The sequence below is a fragment of the Loxodonta africana genome, chromosome 7, assembly GCF_030014295.1.
Source record: "Loxodonta africana isolate mLoxAfr1 chromosome 7, mLoxAfr1.hap2, whole genome shotgun sequence".
NCBI lineage: Eukaryota > Metazoa > Chordata > Mammalia > Proboscidea > Elephantidae > Loxodonta > Loxodonta africana.
In genome coordinates this window covers 108,306,797-108,327,229 of record NC_087348.1, presented here as the reverse complement: position 1 = coordinate 108,327,229, position 20,433 = coordinate 108,306,797, and the positions used below count along the sequence as shown (strand labels likewise).

Below are 20,433 nucleotides of genomic sequence, written 5' to 3'. Positions count from 1 at the left end.
GGATTGTGAGAATGGTACAAGACTGTGCAGTGTTTCATTCTGCTGTACACAGGGTTAGTATGAGGCGGCCCCAACTCAAAGGCACCTCACAACAACAACAATTTTACAATGAGTATTTCTTAATTCAACACATCACATAGACCAACAATATATACAAACAAATACACAAAGGGCCCTGTTGGTGCTCAGCTGCTAACTGAAAGATTGGACATTTGATCCCTCCCAGTGGCACCTTGGGAGAAAAGCCTGGTGATCTGCTGCCATAACAATTACAGAGAGGAAAATCCTACAGGGCAGTTCTACTCTGTCCTCTAGAGTTGATATGAGTCAAAGTTGACTCCACAGCACCAAACAACATCAACAACACAAGGATTTCACCAGCTAAATCATTGCAAGCTACCTGGAGATAATTATCTAGTCACACTCACAATATACATAGACAATCAAGTAATATATAAACTTACAGAGCAAAAATAATTTATCTTATTAATTCATAAAATATATAGGAAGAAGAGACTGCATGTCTTTGGGTGGTACAAATGGTTAACTTCCTTGACTGTTAAACCACTAACTGAAAGGTTGGAAGTTCAAGTTCATCCAAGCATCCCTCAGAAGAAAGGCTTGGAAATCTGCTTCCCAAAAGTTTCAGCCATTGAAAACCCTATGGGGCACAATTCTACTCTGACACACATGAGATCACCATGGGTAGGAATTGACTTGATGGCAGTCGATAAGTTTAAAGTAATGAAATCATTTCTAGCTACTAAATTCTTAGATTGGCAGACAGGCAGATGAATTAAAATTCCGATTTTTTAAGAGAAAATAGGAGAAGTTGAATTTGTGGAAACTGATTACTCACCTGTGTGCACTGGTAATGGGTTTTCCCATTACCGTCCAATGAATTGTTGCTGTTAGGTGCCATCAAATTCAAAAGTCCAGCTAAATTCACTTCAGGGATTAGGTGGTTACCTATGGTAGCAGTCAATTTCAGAAGTCTCCACGGCCGAGGCAACTCAAATCACAGTGGATCTGAAGAAGAATGAGTTTGTCTCCTTGGGTGATGTTTTTTAGACACTCTGAAGGCCACACCCATTTTCTCAAACTGATCGCGTTTATCAAGCTTTCAGAAAGGGATTGGTGTAGATGATTAGATTTTGTTTTGCATAGTAGAGAAACACTCTGATGCCAATGATTGAATTAACTGCTTTTCAATCTGCTTAAACAAAGTGCCACACCCAATGTCTAGTAGGAAGTCATGCCTTGAGTCAACCTGTGAAAGTCATGAATTTGTTATTTTTTAAATAAATGAACCCCAGAATATGGACTTCAACTCTCTGAATCTACATCCATTCTTTTCTTGATATTTCTTCAGCAAATTTATACAAATTGGCTGTTGAATGCTTGCATGAGGGTGAACAATGCATCATCCTCCCATCATCATAGGTATATTGTTGTGGTACCGGGAGTGGGATGTTGCTCTAACAGATACCTAAAATGTGGAAGTGGTTTTGAAACTGAATGGTTAGAGGGCTCAGAAGAAAGTGAGGAAAACGGTTTACACTGGAGACAGGGCAGATGGTGAGAAGCAGCATCAAAGAACTGGCCAGCAGCAGAACCAGGAGACCAATGCCAGACAGTTCTGGAGCCAACCCACAGAATGAGAGAGCTGAGAGCCTTTGTAGAGCAGGCTTCCTGGCAAAGGGGGGTGCCTCTGGGCACTGATTGGTGGAGCTAGGCTTGCCAACCCACAGAGCATGAGAGTTGAGTGCCTTCTGGCTGAAGTTTACTGGCAGAGTGGGGTGCCTCCAGGCATTTATCAGTGGAGCTACAGTGTTTTTGTACACTTGCCCCAGTAGGGCAGATGTGAGAGTGAGGCCCGAGGTGGGAGAGGCCAAGGAACCACGCAAACAAGGCACCTGCAGGGGAATCGGGACAAGATGTTGGACAATGTTGCTGAAGAGAAGGTTTTGAAGCCAGTAGCAGACTCTACTGCCCCAATTTCTTTCCACTTCAGTCACATCTCCACCCAGAGTTGGATGGTGGACCTTAGAGACAGTGTGAGGGGCCACCCTGAAGGAGAAATTTTTCTTCAAGACTGTGAAAGGGAGGAAGCTGCAGGATGTGAAGCCTTCAGAAGCCCCCAGGGAATTTGTCATCATCTTGATCCAGAACGGACATTGCAGGCAGCTACTGACCCAGCCACCTGGAGCATCCAGAGATGCTGAGGCCTTGGTTGTTGGGGTGGTAATGTCCCAGGCCATGAAGAAGCTCATTGAGGAATCTGAGAAAACTCTGGAGGAGACAGAGAATGAGGGTGTCAACTCCAGGCTCACTGTCTCCATGATCCAGAAAGAATGCATCCTCAAAGAGAAGGGGCAGACAGTGAGGAGGCAGATTACGAGACAGTGCCTGTGGAGGCCTATGGGCTAGCCATGCTGCGGGGCATGGACCGGAAACCTAGTGAGGCCATCGGCCATACTTTCAAGCAACTGGTGAAGCCGTGTGTCAACTCACAGAGGCCCAAGGCGCTAGGCTGGATGACTCAGATGGAGACTGACCTCTGTGACCCATTCCAATCTCCCAGTCTCTTCCCAGTTTTGTACAGTATAAAAAACTTGTTTTCAGTAAGATTGGAATATTATTTTTGAATCTACCTCTTGCAAGTGCAGTATTGATATAGGAACAAGGACAAAGATAAATGGGCCAGAAACAATGCTAGAAACAAACCCAAACTCACCAAAATCATTTCAAATTAAAAAAAAATTAACTTTTCAGCGAATAAACCCCCACATACCAGCTTTATAAATTTTTTTTTTTTTTAACTAAGGACTTTTATTTTTAACAGTTTAAAAAGGTAGAAAAGACGAGTCAGTAGTTTATGATTCTAGCAAATGTCTTGGAAAATTTGGAAATGGTTTGCCTGAGGTTGGCTTTAGGAACAGTTGTATTTTAGTTATTGATTTTATTTTTTCATTTCAATGCAAGAATTTTATGTAAGGCCAGCTTTGACCACCACTACAGAATGGAGATTTCTTTTGCCCTGCAGACTCCAGATCAAGCCTCCACGGGCTCAAGAACTAGAGCAGGGCCCGGATTCTCTGTCTGGCACACCCCATCCCAACTCAGGAGAAAGAGGAACAAAAGGCTGAGAAGCCCCAACTCAGGGGGACCTCCTGAACAGGGAAGAGAAAGAGTCGCATTCAGGTAAATTGGATTTTATTTCTACTTGAGAAGGTGATAATGACAGGTTTATGTCTCCAATCCATTTAGTCCACTATCGATGGGGTGAATTGAGATACAACCTTGGACCCTTGAGAAACCCTCCTTCTTTTACTATTGAACCCAGATACCCTTTGAGGTTTCTGGAAAGCCAAGCTGTGGATCTGGAGAAGCAGCTCAGAGCTCTGCACAAGAGTGCTTAAAGCATCTCCTCGTGGACACAGAGATTCTGGGGCCCACAACAGCCTGAGCCAGATGAGAGATGGAGAGAGGGTCTGAGGAGCAGAATTTACTGTCAGGAAGAGAGAGGGAAGGAGGGAGCCCCAGTTTCCCCGATGTCCCTTTCATATGTTCAGGAAGCTCTGTGAGCACCCAGAAGGCCACCAACCCTTTGCTTTAGTCCTCTGAAATCTTGGATTTTCCCTGAATTGAGCCTTCCGGGAACAGGACAAAAAGCGAGGTCCAGCTCTGGGGACAGAGGGCAGAAACTCAGCAGGGAGAGTGTATCTGCATTAAGGGGACCAGCTAGGCACATGTCTGGCTGCATAGGGGGTGGGGGTAGGAGGGTGGGAAGTGATGTTTTGGGACCTGCAAGCCCCAGGGATCTCCTGATCCTCCAGCACCAGTGGATAGAACCAGTCAGATGGGGGAGGGGTGATCTGAGGGAAGTCTGGGAGGAGGGAAATGCATGACTGAAAATCATAGGGAAAAGGGGGCTACTTCTCGAGACCGCTAGACAGAAGAAACTCTCTTTGCTCCAGAAACACGCAATGGCTCCACCAGAAAGACGAGGTTGCCCTTGCTCTGAGGCACCAGCTCCCTGTACTCTCCTTTGAAATACCTTCCTGTTGCTGTTTTTAGGTGCCCTTGAGTAAGCTCCTACTCACAGGGACCCTATGCACAACAGAACAAAACCCTGCCCAATAATGTACTGTCCTCATCATTTTTGCTATGTGTGAGCGCATTGTTGCAGCTGCTGTGTCAGCCCATTTTGTTGATGGCCCGCATCTTCAGGCTTTCTCAAATTCCTGTACAATAGAGAAAACTTGTTTATGGTTCTTTAATGATGGGGATTCATCTGATTTCTGATAACGTTATTAAGACATCATTTCTCTTATTTTAAACCTTATCAACGTTCACATTATTTATCGCACTTTCTTTTGTATTGAAGGGATTTTCCCAGATCGGGCAGGGAGCAACATAAGCCTCAGAGGCTGGAGACCAAGGAAGCTTGATCCTGCCCAGTCATCCGTCTCTGAAGCTCATAGTCAAGAAGAATCAGTGAGTCTCGATTTGTTTGTTGTTGTTTGCTGTGCCACAGATTGATTTTGTATGCCCTTTCTTGTCCTGGCTTTGTAACTCCCGCCTAAGTGATTCGGGGGGACTGTGCAAACGAGGATCTCAGAACTACCGTGAAAGGACAGCCAGGAGTGGGGCAAGTCCTTTGGACCAGGAACCCCTGTGCTGAGACCCTCCCAGATCCAGGAGACATAGAGAATGCTTTTGCAGTGAAACGGCAAGACAGTGAGAAGCAGCAGCAGAAAAATACCAGCAGTACAGGCAGCAGAACCAAGAGACTGTCAGGAGATCTGCAGGAGAAATTCATATACATATAATATGATATACATATGCATATGATATATACTAGGAAATGCTAGTATATGTATAAAAAATATAGTCTACATGTAGTATATATATACATACATATATATGTACCTATGTGTGTATATATATCTATATATACTATATGTAGAGTATATACACTATAAGTATGCTGAAGGTGAGATTCAGTTGCACCTGGAGCAGCAGAAAGTAGATGGGATTTCTGCCCAGAATAAATGCAGACATTGCCTGGAAAACTAGTGCCCCAAATTAGAGGGCACTGATTGTGTGGAGAAGCTTATGCAAAAGAAATAAGTAAGTGCTAATTTTTAATTTTTAAATTCAGAAATAAAAATATCTGTGAAAGCTATGAGTTAAATATACAGACATAAATACTGCAGCCCAGATGACTCTGACAACTACTAGGATTGGAAATGACCAACTCCTTCCCTCAAGGAGTGGGTGAGAGAGATCCTAGGAGTTGGATAGTCTCCTTCATGGCACCTATCAAATATTTCTCAACCCAATTCCAGTGCAGGAATTCACAGAGCTCAACAGAGAAGGTAAAGGTACACCTTGGACTATTTCGGCACCTCCTCAACCAGGTTCTTATAATGGTCCTTCAGGGTCTGTGGGATGTGCTGCCAGCGTCTACCAATCTCCACCCTGTGCTCTCTCATGGGCACATGTTGCAGCTCCCTACTGAACCACAAATCCTGGTAGAACTTGTGGTATTCATCCATGGGGCGTGCTTTTTGTGCTCTCTGTGGAATTTCAACTCCTTCTGAAGTGACCAGTCTCCAGAGAAGACCTCATTTTGTTCACATTTCTCTGAGAATATTTTTGGGTTTGAGTCTGGCAGTTCTTGGGGACATTGGATTTCTTGCAGTTCTGGATGCGATCAGGGCAGTCTTTCTGATATTGAGCCAGTTTTTCTTCAAATTCCTTTCTCTCCTTCTGGAAATCTTGAATATATTTTAGTTTCATCTTCTCTGGGAGCTTTTTAAATTCCTGGGATGGAACCTTGGCCAGCTCCTGGTTGCTCAGCTCAGGGTGCATTTGGGAGTACTGGGAACACTTCTCCTTGGGGGAAGTCCGGATGTTTCTTATATTTTTTTCATTTTGGAGAGATTTTTAACATGTTCCTCAGCTTCCAAGACTAATTCTTTCAAAGTACTAGACTTCCTTAAATTGTAAGAAATCTCCAACCCTGTGTTTTTGTACATTTCTCCAGAAAAAAACTCTGAAAGCTACCATTTTCCCAGTTCATATGTGACTGAGTTGTTTTGAACTTTTGCTTATCTTTAGGAGGGAGATTATTCTCCACACTTTCCGGTAACATTAGGGCATCTTCTTAAGACCGGCGATCTTGGCCTTTAGGCAATGACATTTTTAAGTCTTTGGGCCACTTTCATGATCCTAGATATCCAGAAACCTCAATAGGAGCTCAACCTTCTTCACTTTCAAGATTCAGCAAGTGAATTATTGAAGTCCTACAGTGTTGGTGATACTATTGTTCTGAAGAAAAAGAGATTAAAAAAATTACTCTCTTCCTGGAATGAATGAGTAAAACTCACCCTACTTGAGATATATTCCTTGTGTGATTTAGTTTAACCTTACCGAAAAAACCGAGTGCCGTCGAGTCGATAATTTAACCTTAGCAATATAAATAAAAATTTGCCCAGTCTCTGAGTTTAAATTTACACTTAGTTTTCAGATGCTACATCTCCACTTATCCTCTTATCCCAGCCGACCTTCTATCCAGTCTCACCAGAACTACCTTAAATGGAAGCAAGAAAAAAAGATTGGCCACTTATTCAAGAGGCTTGGGATAAGGGGAATTTTCAGGGGAAGGAATAAAAACATTAAAATAAGAGAAATAGCTAAAAGGGAAGTGACTTTCAGTCCATAGTGCCCTGAGGGTGGCCAGCTTCTATTTGGAGCCAGGTAGCCCTCCCTCTCCTCCCAGAAAATGCATGCTGTTGTAAAGTTTTTTTATGAGTTGTATATTAAAACCTGAACCTGAATTAAATGACTGATTTATGGATTCTTTTGGACTTTGTGCTTGGGAATAAATGCTTTCTGATGAACCAAACTGATTCTTCCTTCAAATGGAAAGGATTCAATGAGAATTATGTAACATTTAAAATCTTTCTCTGGTTAACTGTTACTCATCTTTAAGCCTCAGCCAAAGTTTTACATCCTTTACAAAACCCCATCAAAATACCTGACAGTTACTGGAGAGTAAATAAATGTCAGATCTGATTCCTCCTATTTTTCCTCATCTCAGTGTATCCAACCAGTTACCAAAATAAAATTGAGAGAGTAGAATAACAATTAAGAGGTTGTAAAAATAGGTGTTATCAGTCAGGAAAGTGGGAAATACCCTATAAAAAGAGAGTTTAAGAGATTTTAGTGAAGGAGGTCCACACAACGTTGTGTGAAAGGTGAAGGGAACCAACGATGGGATAAAGCCCTCGAAGTCTTGCAAGAGGAACACATTTCAATTTTATTTTTGGTTTACACAAGTATTACATGTAAATCACCAACATTTTGTAAAACACAGAAAGCAAGAGAATAACATGAACTCACTTTAATCCCATATTTCCTAAAGAACCTGTATGAATATTTTGGAATGATATGTTATTTTATTATTAAATACGTATCTCTTACTTCAGAACAGAAAGGATGGTACTAGGAAAGTTGGTTAAGAAATAAAAAGAAATCCTTTTGGGTGTTTTTAAAAACTGTGGGCCCCCGATGAGTGAGTAGTTGTGCTTTGGAATCTAAGATCACTTTTAAAAGCAGAAGCGGAAAGCCTTACTTGCTGGGTCGTTTAATATTTTCCCCATAGAATCCTTCAGGATTGCAGCTCGAGGCTTGAATTGTTTCTTCATTTTTTTCAGCTTGAGAAATGCTGAGTGTGTTCTTCCCTTTTGGTTTTCTATCTCCAGGTCTTTGCACATGTCATCGTATTTCTTTACTTTGTCTTCTTGAGCCTAACAATAACAACAAAGCCTTACTAGCATCATACTCGAAATATCTGTACATGTATCACGGACGTTTTCAAAAAATCAAACCCTGTTTGCCATCAAGTTGATTCTGACTCATTGTGGCCCCATAGGACAGAGGAGAATTGCCCCATATTGTTTCCTAAGCTGTATTCTTTATGGGAAATGATCAGCACATCCTTCTCCTGTGTTGTGGCCAAATGGCTGGTGGGTCCACACTGAAGGCCTTTTGGTTAGGAGCCTAGTACTTAACCACTGACCCACCAGGGCTCCTATGCAAGGTTTAGAGGCCAGGTGGTTCCTTGTCCTTCTAAAATCTCTGCATCCTGAGCACTAAAATCTTTGGTGAGACGTACATTAGGAGAGGAAAGCATATGGTTTAATTATCAAATTTTAGCAAAATTGGAATATGAGTTATTCTTCAAATATTCTTTCTTTGTCATTTTTTCCATCATTTTGGTTTTGTTATGATGAAAGTTATAAACTAAGCCATAAAAAGAGAGAAAAGTGATCTTTAAAGATGCTGGCCTGGGAATGGCAATATCATTGGCATAGAGCTGGCATGATTGGCCCTGTGAAAAAACACACTAGGGAGCAAATCCTGGCTGACCACTGATTTAGGGAGGGAATTCTGGGGTCTGGGCCACGAGGAGGCCCTCTAGGATGCAAAAAGCCCTGTAGACCTCTCTGTCTGTGTGGTTGGGCTTAGCTCCACAGAGGGGCAGAGAGAAGAGTTCTACTTCCTTTCTTCCAGAGCACGGGAACTCTTCCCTGGGCAGCCATGGCTTGTTTCTGAAGCTAACAGGGGAGCATGTTCTGTCCAGCGGTCACAACAGACAAGCCACCTCCGCCCCTTTGCAACAGCTATATCCCCCCGCCCCTTGCAACATCTAATCTTTCACTTTGCAGGGATGTCTTACTCTGGACATCCTTGAGGCTTGCAGGTCCCAAAGGCTACTCCCAACTCTACCCTCCTCACCCATTTGTTCCCCATGCACCCAGGCATAGGCTCAGCTGTGTCCCTTTCCCATAGGGACACTCTCCTTGCTAAATACCTACTATCTGACTCCAGAGCCTGACCTCACCTATTGTCCTATCCCTGGAAGACTGAAACCAGAGAAACTGAAAGAAATCAGAGGAGTCATGCAAAAGGATATTGGCCTCGTCGGCGCCTCCCCAGCTACTCACATGCTGCCTCCTCCTTGCAGTTCCTCCTACTTCTCAGAACCTCCCTCCATCTTTTACCTGGCTTAAACTCATGCCGGGCCCTAGTGTCTCTGCACAGAAGGCATTGATCTAGAAACTCTTGGGAGGGCGTCTGAGCTGCTTCTCTAGAACCTATCTCAGGGATCTAGTATCAGTAGAGGACCCTGGTTCCACAGTGGTTAAGCTCTTGGCTGCTAGGCAAAATGTTGACAGTTCGGCCTGCCAGCAGCTCTGAGGGAGAAACGACCTGGCAGTCTGCTCCCCTAATGATTACAGCCTAGGAAACCTTAAGAGACAGTTCTACTCTGTCCTATAGCATGGGTATGAGTCAGAATCCACTTGATGGCACACAACAAAAACAGCATCAGAAGACCCAAATTCTGTGGAAAGATACTTATCTCAAAATTAGCCATGTTACATAAAATCCTCATTTGTCGGTTTCCTTAGGCAAATAATGATACCAAATTTTGTGACTCTACAGCTTGCAATTTCCCAGATTTGATAATTATGGAGGGTAAACAGGGAAACATTATGATCCTTCCACTCTCCCTAAAGTACATCAACCTTTGCCTCTATTCATTCGTTAAGTTATGAAATGTATAAAATTGACTTCTCTGATACTCGTATTCATGATTCTTTTGCAGGAGAAACTGTTAAAGCAAATGAGGTCTTTATGGCAAAAGAGCCAAGAAAATCAGAGAAATCTAAATAAGGAGAGAGAAATAGCCAGAGAGTGGAATGTAAGTATGAGACTGTTTTCTGCAGAACCAGCTGTGACACACTTGCTGGATTTTTGTCCCTTAAGAACTTGAGCTGAAATTGTGGTGTTCCTTGAGATGCTGTGAGTGGTTTATCAGTATGGAAGAGTACGGTAATCTGCCTTTCTAATGTGAGGTAGCATGAATCTTAGCTAAGAAAAATAAACCCTAGTATACCAGCCACTTCTCAAAAACAAAACAAAACAAAATTGAACATGATGAAAAGCTAAAGAAAAGGGACAAAGAAAGTGGGTAGGAGAGAGAATGAATAGATAAATATTGGGAAAAATACGCAAAAGAATGAGAATTAATATCCTTAAAATGGCAGGGCAGAATGGAAGCCTGTGGCATTAGATAGGAGGAGAAAATCAAATTGAGAGACAAGAAAGGCAGAAACAAGGGTTAGAGGATAGATACCAGTTTGAAAGCCTGGTTAGGAATTGTAGGAAGATCTCATCTCGTAGCTTCTAATTCTGAAATATGTAACATTTGAGTAAAGAAAGGAACAACTTCCTCACAAGCATTCCATCTCCAGCTGGGCAATATGGAGAAATTTAGGAAGAGCTAACTTTTACTTCTTCCTTCCATTTCAAAATCGTAGATTTGAATTGCCCTTGTTCTGGGGCACATTACCCTTTGGAGATAAGTCCTGGGAAAGACCACTTTGCAGACAGCTGACTGTTGTGTCACTGCAGTCTGTACTCACGTCCTTCTCTTTATCCATTCACCCTCAGGTTTCTGAATTCATTGAGAATTGTTGATGAATTCAGATTCTATCCACATGTTGTGCTGCGATTATCCTTAGAGAGGAAAGGAAAACTCAATTTACCAAAAAACCATGGTGGTGGGTGGGTGGTACCTTCTGAACTTGCTCATACCTAAAGACTAGTTTGGCAGAACCACCAATTTGCAAAAAATTCTAAACTTTTCTTTTTATTCTCTTCACAGGATTTGGGAGATATATTGACAGGGTAAATTTGGCCTTCACTACAAATCAGAGCTCCATGAGGGCTGTGAAAGAGACCATGGTGTTTCTAACAATGTGAGAACCTAATTTATAGAAGGATTAGATATTTTCTGTGCAGGCATGTTGTGTATGTTTTACTGCTCCATCTGTCACAAATTAGCATTGTTTCTTCCCTGCGACTCAGGGAAGTATGTGTTGCAAGGCTCAGTTCATAAGTGGCTAGAAGACAACTACCTATGGTTTTAGGTTTCAAACACATAAAGTTATTGAAGTGAATGGACTAGTTTATGCCAGGTTGTGGGTGAGAGAGGCAAGTACCTCTGAGGGGCAGGAGAAGGAAGAGGCAGAGAAGAAAGAAGGATTCTCTAAGAATGGTACAAGCCCATCACAGGATTGTGGAGACACAGCACGATATAAGCCATGGGTTCTGATGAAACATTTTCAGTTAATGCGGGCATCTTCTTTCACATACTGTGGTGACGCATTTGGCACCTGAAAGATTAACTGATTCTCCCCCTTGCAGGGGTGGTGAGTCCATGCAGCTGCACATGCCCCAGCCTGAGAACCCAGCGCTCAGTGCCAGACCCATCACTGGCCTGATAGACAGGTTCAGCCAGTTCCGAGGTGAGTGTCAGCCTAGTAGTGGGATCTCATACAGTGTCCTTCAGTTTTGGTTTTCTATGGGCATTCTTTCCTTCTTTCTTGATTCTTGATTTAGGAGAGAACAGCCTGTGAAAAGACATTTATAGTTGTATTTGCCACATGATAATATGGAAAATATCTAAATGAAAGTTAGGGAAAGGCTAAATGTGAGTCAGATCTGTAAGAAATTACTTAAAAGTGAGAGGAAACGATCTGAAAAAGGGCTCCTTGAGAGCTAGAACCATTCTCAGATACAACATCAATTACTGGGTGTGTCATACAGACCTGAATATTACTTTAGAAATTTCAAATTTCAGGTTAAATGCAGGTATTTGAAAAAAATTTTTCCATTAATGTTTCTTAGTAATTGAATTTGTAATAATGTATTTTAATTAATATGATCATGAAAATACACGAATAAACATAAAAAAGCAGTAGGCAGAAAACCAGAATCTATGAACAACAATAAAGTTGGTGCTTGATGAGGCAGCATGCAGAGCTCCATGGTAGACCCAAACCAGGGCTTTAGCCTAGCAGCCAGAGAAAGACTAGGCCTGAGATGCAACCAGGGTTAAAAGCCAGAAAATGCTTAGTAGGAGACCCATTCTAAAAAGCATACTCAAATACTATTCTTACGTTTAAATTTGTTGCTAAACAAACATTATAACATGCCTGGAAAGCAATCACCATTTATTTATGTCTGAGAAAAGGGATGGTGGAAGTAAATGATAGTCTATGGACTGCCATCAATGGACAGTTCTGGGTTTTAATGTGTCATGAAAAGCAACCATCCAGAAGATGGCATGACCTCCCTCCCTTGTACATGCTCTGATATTTTAGGACTTTTTTTTTGTCTATTGACATTGTTAGGCGTTTTTGTCTTCTGCACATCCACTGATACTCCTCAGTCTGATATTTTCAGGCTAGAACTTCCCTTATAGTCTTGGCCTATTTTTCCATTGACACTCTAGATACAGTGACCTTCTCATTCCATAGGAATTTACAAACTGATCTTGAGTGGGAGATGCTCTTCTTTCCACAGTGGAAATTTCTTTCAATTATGAAATAAGCAGTCAGAATATCATGCTGTTTGATGAAGTGAGAAGTTAGTGGCTTAGTCATGAGCTTCAAGAGGCACCTTTTCCTTCTGGAAGATCTAACTGCTCTGCTGCATGGGGATCCCAGGTTTTCACCTCTGGAAAACTCTACTGGGAGACAGATGTGGATGACTCTTAGGACTGGGCTGTTGGAGTTTGTAATAAGGATTCTTGGATAAGGAAGAACTGCTCAGTGATCGAGTCTGAGGACATAGTTCTTTTATGTGTGAAGGAGGATAATCGTTATCATCTCTTCACCAAGTCCCTAATGCTCTCTCAGGATGTAGAGAAACCATGGGGCGGATTGGTGTGTTTGTTGATTTTGACAATGGAAGTATGAGTTTTGTTAATGTTGCCAAAAGTTCCCTCATAGAGAGTTGTATTATCCCCTTCAATTACCCGCTCAGGCCTTTCTTTTACACTGACCTCATATGATCAGGGAGAAGTCAGGAACCTGGGAATGCCATATCTGAAGGAGCCTTTCTCCATCAAAGCTAATCAACACTTTATTGTCTCTTAGGTTGTTCTGCTTAATGTAACATTTTATTGTTATTAATTAGGAATGTAGCCTGAAATGCAAAACTGCGATGATTTAATATTTTTAAATGAAAACGTGTCTAGTGGCCCATTACCTGGAATAAATATGGTTATTCACCTGTATTATGAGCTTGCTGGAATTACAAGAATATATGAGTGCAATTCCATCTTAAGGCTGCAATACAAAGTCGTCTTTTATTTTCTGGCACATTCCTTTTTTTAAATCTAGCATTAAAATAATTGTTATCAAGTTCTTGACTCTCCCAGTGAATATTTTAATTTCAGTCCCTGGGGGACTGCGCTGGGGGTAGAATTCTAGAAAGAGCCGGTAGGGGATTTCCCACAGCACAATACCACCCCCTTGAGGAACTCTGTGCAAGTAAGGCTCTTGGAATAAAGAATGAGATGATTGAGCAAGGGGGTATACACCACTTTCGACTGAATGTTTCTGATGTGAGCAGTTTTGTTCCATCTTCCTGCCAGAGTTGGCAGGAAGACATGTGTGAAACTATGGCCCCTTCCTTCTAGAGGGAACTGTCCTCTGGACCCCTGTGCTGAACTGGGGTGGGAGGGAAGGTAGGCACCTTGGGGGCGGGGAAGGGGAGCTACACTTCTGATGACTCTTTTCTACTCCCTGAAGGAAGGAGTTGGCCATTCCCAAACCTGAAATTTGGCAGATTCATGCTTCACCTGTGTTTCCATTTGTATATTTAAACTTTCAGCTGCCAGTGAGATTTTTCTTACTGAGTCCAAAACCTAGAAATTATTTTTTTTTTTTTTAATTCACATGTATTATTTGAATGAACTGTTCCTTACAGTCAGTCTCCGCTGACTTTAGGCACTGGCTTTCTAAGCAATGTCTTCACTTATTCTGGGCACAAGTCTCAGCTCTTTCCTACTGCTCCAGGTGCAAGTGGATCTCATCTTAGAATACAGTAAATTCGTATATATCTATATCTACAGGGTCATTATGAGTCAGAATCGGCTTGATGGCAATGGATGGGTGTATCTGAATCTGTTTGTTTGTTTGTGTGTTTGTGAATTCATGTACCAGTTCCATACTGCTCTAATTATTTTAGTTTACTGGTATGTTTGAAAATCTGTCCAAATCTAGTGCCCTCTCGTTTTTTTTTTTTTTTAATATTGGAAACTTCCTGTCTGCCTATTTTTTATTCTTATAAATAGTAGTAATACTTAAGTAGTGGTATCCTTTTTATGGAAAACTAATTGGGTTTTGTGTATTTACATTGCTCCTATCTTTGTTGTTGTTGGTGGTGCCATTTAGTCTATTCTGACTCATAGCGACTCTATATACAACAGAAGGAAACACTCCCAGCTCCTGAGCCATACTCACAATCATTGCGATGTTTGAGCCCATTGTTGTAGCCACTGTATTAATCCCTTTCAAGGAGGCTCTTCCTCTTTTTTGCTGACCTTCCACTTTACCAAGCATGATGTCCTTCTCCTAGGACTGGTCCTTCCTGATAACATGTCCTAACTATGTGACAGGAAGTCTAGCCATCTTTGCTTCTGATGAACATTCTGGCTGTACTTCTTCCAAGACAGATTTGTTCGTTCTTCTGGCAGTCTATGGTATATCGGATATTCTTCCTGAACACCATAATTCAAAAGCATCTATTCTTCTTTGGTCCTCTTTATTCACTGTCCAGCTTTCACATGCATATGAGGCAACTGAAAACACCACGGCTTGGGTCAGGCTCACTTATTCCTTAAAGTGAAGTCTTTGCTTTTTAAAACTTTCAAGAGATCTCCTACAGCATATTTGTCCAATGCAATGTGTCGTCTGATTTCTTGACTGCTGCTTTTGTGGCTGTGGATTATAGATCCAAGCCAAATAAATTCTTGAGAAGTTCAATCTTTTCTCCATTTATCTTGATGTTGCTTATTGATCCAGTTGTGAGGATTTTTGCTTTATGTTGAGGCGTAATCCATACTGAAGGGTGTGGTCTTTTATCTTCTTCAATAAGTGCTTCAAATCCTCTTCATTTTCAAGAAGCAAGGTGTGTCATCTACATACGTCAGGTTGTTAATGAGGCTTCCACCAATCCTGATGCCCTGTTCTTCTTCATAATCCAGTTTTTCAGATTAATTGCTCAGCATACACATTGAATAAGTATGGTCAAATGATACAGCCCTGATGCACACCTTCACTAACTCTAAACTGTGCAGTATCCCCTTGTTCTGTTGGAAAACCTTCTTCTTGGTCTAAGTACAATTTCCCCAAGGGCATAATTAAGTCTTCAGGAATTCCTGTTCTTGGCACTGTTATCCAGCTTGAACTTGAATATGAGCAATTGATGTTCCATTCCTCAGTGGACCTCTGTCTTGTTCGGACTGATAATATTGAACTTTTCCATTGTCTCTTTCCACAAATGTAGTTGATTTGATTCCTGTGAAGTCCACATGTTTAGTCACCATTTCTGTTGTTGAAAAAGGTATTTACAATAAAGAAGTCATGGGGCTACCAAAGTTTTATCATGTGATCTCCGGCATCATTGCTATCACCAAGGACGTATTTTCCAACTACCAATCCTTCTTTGCTTCCATCTTTTGCATTTCAATCACCAGTAATTATCAATGCATCTTGATTGCATGTTTAATCAATTTCAGACTGCAGAAGTTGGTAAAAAATATTCAATTTCTCTTTGGCCTTAGTGGTTGGTGTGTAAGTAGTCCTATTAACTAGACTTCCTTGTATGCTTATGGATATTATCACTGACAGAATTGTACTTCAGGATAGATCTTGAAATATTCTTTTTGACAACAAATGTGACGCCATTCCTCTTCAATTTGTCATTTCTGGCGTAGTAGACCATATGATTGCCTGATTCAAAATGGCCAATACCAGTCCATTTCAGCTCACTAATGCTTAGGATATCCATAAATGAAACTTTATGAGTTTCATTTTAGTTTTGATGATTTCCAATTTTCCTAGATTCATATTTTGCACATTCCATGTTCTGATTATTATTGGATGTTTGCAGTTGTTTCTTCCCATTTTGAGTCCTGCCACATCAGTACATAAAGGCCCTGAAGCTTGACTCCATCCGTGTCATTAAGGCAGATTCTACCGTGAGGACGCAGTTCTTCCCCAGTCGCATTTTGAGTGCATTCCCAACTGTGGTGCTCATTTTCCGGGACTATTTTTTTTTATATCAGACAATGTTCTCCTGCTCTTCATAAGGTTTTCACTGGCCAGTTTTTTCAGAGGTAGACCCCCAGGTTCTTAGTCTGTCTCAGTCTAAAAGCTCTCCCGAAATGCGCTAACCGCTAATGGCAAAGATGAGGAAATTGAATATTTTTACCAACTTCTGTGGTCTGAAATTGATCAAAATTATCAAGATGCATTGATAATTACTGCTGATTGAAAATGGAAAGTTGGAAGCAAAGAAGAAGGATCAGTAGTTGGAAAATATGGCCTTGGTAATAGAAACGATGCCAGAGATGACATGATAGAATTTTGAAAGAGCACCGGCTTTTTTTGTTGTTGTTATTCTTTTTTTTTTTTTAGTCGAACTTTAAATGAAGGTTTACAGAACAAACTAGTTTCTCATCAAACAGTGCATACACTGTTGTATGACATTGGTTAACAACCCCATGACATGTCAACACTCTCCCTTCTCAACCCTGGGTTCCCTATTATCAGCTTTCCTGTTCCCTCCTACCTCCCAGTTCCTGCCTCAGGGTTGGTGCACCCCTTTAGCCTTGTTTTGTTCCATGGACCTGTTCAATCTTTGGCTAAAGGGTGAACCTCAGGAGTGGCCTCAATATTGAGCTGAAGGGGTGTCCGGGGGCCGTACTCTCAGGGTTTCTCCAGTCTCTGTCAGGCCAGCAAGTCTGGTCTTTCTTTTTCACTTGGAATTTTGTTCTACATTTTTCTCCAGCTATGTCCGGGACCCTCTATTGTGATCCCTATCAGAGCAGCCAGTAGGCACCATCTAGTTGTACTAGACTCAGTCCGGTGGATGCGTGGTAGATGGGGTCCATTAGTCCTTTAAAGTAATTTTTCCCTTGTATCTTTAGTTTTCTTCATTCTTCCTTGCTCCTGAAGGGATGAGACCGGTGGAGTATCCTAGATGGCCCCTCACAGGCTATTAAGACCCCAGATGCTACTCACCAAAGTAGAATGTAGAACATTTTCTTCATAAACTCCGTTATGCTAATTGAGCTAGATGTTCCCTGAGACTATGGTCCCCACAGCCCTCAGCACAGCAATTCGGTCACTCAGGGAGTTTGGATGTGTCTATGGAGCTACCATGGGCTTGCCTTGTACAGGTTGTGCTGGCTTCCCCAGTACTGTGTACTGTCTTGTTCACAAGTTCACCAAAGTTTCTGCTTGTCTATTGTCTATTAAGCATTTTTCCATCCCTACCCCTCCCCTCCCTTGTATCCACCAAAAATTATTCTTTTTATGTATACACCTTTTCATGAGTTTTTACAGTAGTGGTCTCATACAATATTTGTCCTTTCATGATTGACTTATTTCACTCAGCATAGTGTCCTCCAGGTGCATCCATGTTATGAGATGCTTCACGGATTCATTGTTGTTCTTTAGTGTTGCATAATACTCCACCGTGTGTATTTACCTCAGTTTGTTTATCCATTCATCTGTCAATGAACATCTAGGTTGTTTCCATCTGTTTGCTACTGTGAACAATGCTCCAATGAACATGGGTGTGCATATGTCTATTCGTGTGACAAATCTTATTTTCTCTAGGATATATTCCTAGGAGTAGGATTGCTGGATCATATAGTATTTTTATTTCTAGCTTTCTAAGGAAGTGCCATATCATTTTCCAAAATGGTTGTATCATTTTGCATTCCCACCAGCAGTGCATGAGAGTTCCAATATCCCCGCAGCCTCTCCAACGTTTGTTATTTTCTGTCTTATTCATTTGTGCCAGTAATGCTGGGGTGAGATGATATCTCATTGTGGTTTTGATTTGCATTTCTCTGATGGCTAGAGATCTTGAGCATATCCTCATGTGTCTGTTGACAGCTTAAATGTCTTTGTTGAAGTGTCTGTTCATTTCCTTTGCCCATTTTTTGGTTGTTTTTTTTGTCTTTTTGTTGTAGAGGCATTGGATTTTCTTGTAGATCTTAGAGACTACATCTTTGTCTGGTTTGTAATGGCCGAATTTTTTTTTTCCCCAGTCTGTAGGTTCTGTTTTTACTCTTTTGGTGAAGTCTTTTGATGAGCATGACTGTTTAATTTTTAGAAGATCCCAGTTATTGACTTATCGTCTGTAGCTTGTGTGTTGTTGGTTGTGATTTGTATCCTGTTAATGCCATGTATTAGGGCCTCTAGTCTTGATCCTGTTTTTTCTTCTATGAACTTCACAGTTTTTGGCTTTATATTTGGGTCTTTGATCCATCTTGAGTTAATTTTTGTATCTGTTGTGGGGTATGAGTCCTGTTTCACTTTTTTTCAGATGGGACATCCAGTTTTGCCAGCACCATTTGTCTTTTCCCTATTTGGTGGACTTTGGACCCTTGTCAGAGATCAGGTGACCATAGGTGGATGGATTTACATCCGGGTTCTCAATTTTGTTCCATTGGTCAATGTACCTGTCATTGTCCCAGTACCAGGCTGTTTTGAGCAGGTTCTGAGGTCTGGTAGTGTGAGCCCTCCTACTTTATTCTTCTTCTTCAATAGTGCTTTATTTTTTTGCAGCCTCTTCCCTTTCCACATAAAATTAATGATAAATATTTCCATCTCTTTAAAGAATGTTATTGGTATTTGGGTCGATATTGCATTGTATTTGAAAATCACTTTGGGTAGAATTGTCAGTTTCACAGTGTTGAGTCTACCTACCCCTGAGCATGTTTTTCCATTCATGTAGACCTCTTTTGGTTTCTTGTGGTATTGTTTTGTAGTTTTCTTTGTATAGGTCTCTTACATCCCTGGTTAGGTTTATTCCCAAGTATTTTATTTTTTAGGGGGTATGATAATTGCTATTGCTTTCCTGATTTCCTTTTCATCATTCTCTTTATTGCTGTATAGGAATCCAACTGATTTTTGTGTGTTGATCTTCTATCCTGCTACTCTGCTGAATCTTTCTATTATTTCCAGTGGTTTTCTCATGGAGTCTTTTGGATTTCCTAAGTATAGTGTCATATCATCTGCGAATAGGGACAGTTTAACTTCCTCATTACCCATTTGGATGCCCTTTTTTTTTTTTATTTCTGTTTCTTGCCTTATTGCTCTAGTTAGAACTTCCAACACAATGTTAAATAGAAGTGGTGATAAAGGGCATCCTTGTCTTTTTCCCATTCTCAAAGAGAATGTTTTCAAGTTCTGTCCATTGAGAATGATGTTGGCTGTTGGTTTTGCATAGATGCCCTTTATTATGTTGAGAAACTTCCCTTCTATGCCTATTTTATTGAGAGTTTTTTATCAGGAAGGGGTGTTGGACTTTGTCAAATGCCTTTTCTGCATCGGTTGAGATGATCATGTGATCCTTTTCTTTCCTTTTATTTATGTAGTGGATTACATTGATTGACTTTCTAATGTTGAACCATTCTTGCATAACTGGTGTGAATCCTACTTAGTCATTTTTTTTTTTTTTGATATGATGCTGAATTCTATTGGCTAGAATTTTGGGGGGAATTTTTTGCATCTATATTCATGAGAGATATTGGTGTGTAATTTTCTTTTTTTGTGGTGTCTTTGCCTGGTTGTGGTATCAGAGTTATGCTGGCTTCGTAGAATGAATTTGGAAGTATCACTTCCTTCTCTATGATCTGCAACAGTTTGAGTAAAAGTGGTGTAAGCTCTTCTCTGAATGTTTGGTAGAATTCTCCAGTGAAGCCATCTGGGCCAGGACTTTTTTCGGTTAGGAGTTTTTTTTAATTACTTTTCCAGTCTCTTCTCTAGTTATAGGTATGTTCAGATTTTCAACATTTTGTTTTAGTTTGGGTAGGTAGTATGTCTCTAGAAATTTGTCCATTTCCTCTAGGTTTTCAAATTTGTCGGAGTATAGTTTTTCATAATACTCTGTTATGATCCATTTTATTTCAGTTGTGCCTTGTTGTAATGCCCTTTCTTAATTGGGTTATTTGCATTCTCTCCTGTTCTTTTTTTTTTTAGTTTGGCCAGTGTTCTGCCGATTTTGTTGATCCTTTCAAGGAACCAGGTTTTGTTTTGTTGATTCTATTGTTTTTCTATTCTCTGTTTCATTTATTTCTGCTCTGATCTTTATTATTTCCCTTCTTCTGGTGGCTGTGTATTTCTTTTGCTGTTCTTTTTCTATTTGTTCAAGTTGTGTAACTAATGTTTTGATTTTGTCCTTTTCTTCTTTTTGATGTGTGCATCTAGTGCTATAAATTGACACCTAAGGACTGCCTTTACTGTGTCCCAAAAGTTTTGGTAT

At 40.9% G+C, this 20,433-nt stretch overlaps 1 pseudogene; it reads left to right on the top strand.

Annotated features, from left to right (window-relative positions):
• The first annotated feature begins 1,284 nt into the window (after nt 1-1,284).
• The window catches only part of LOC135231747 (G-patch domain and KOW motifs-containing protein-like), a 34,473-nt pseudogene continuing 15,324 nt past the window's right edge, over nt 1,285-20,433 (top strand).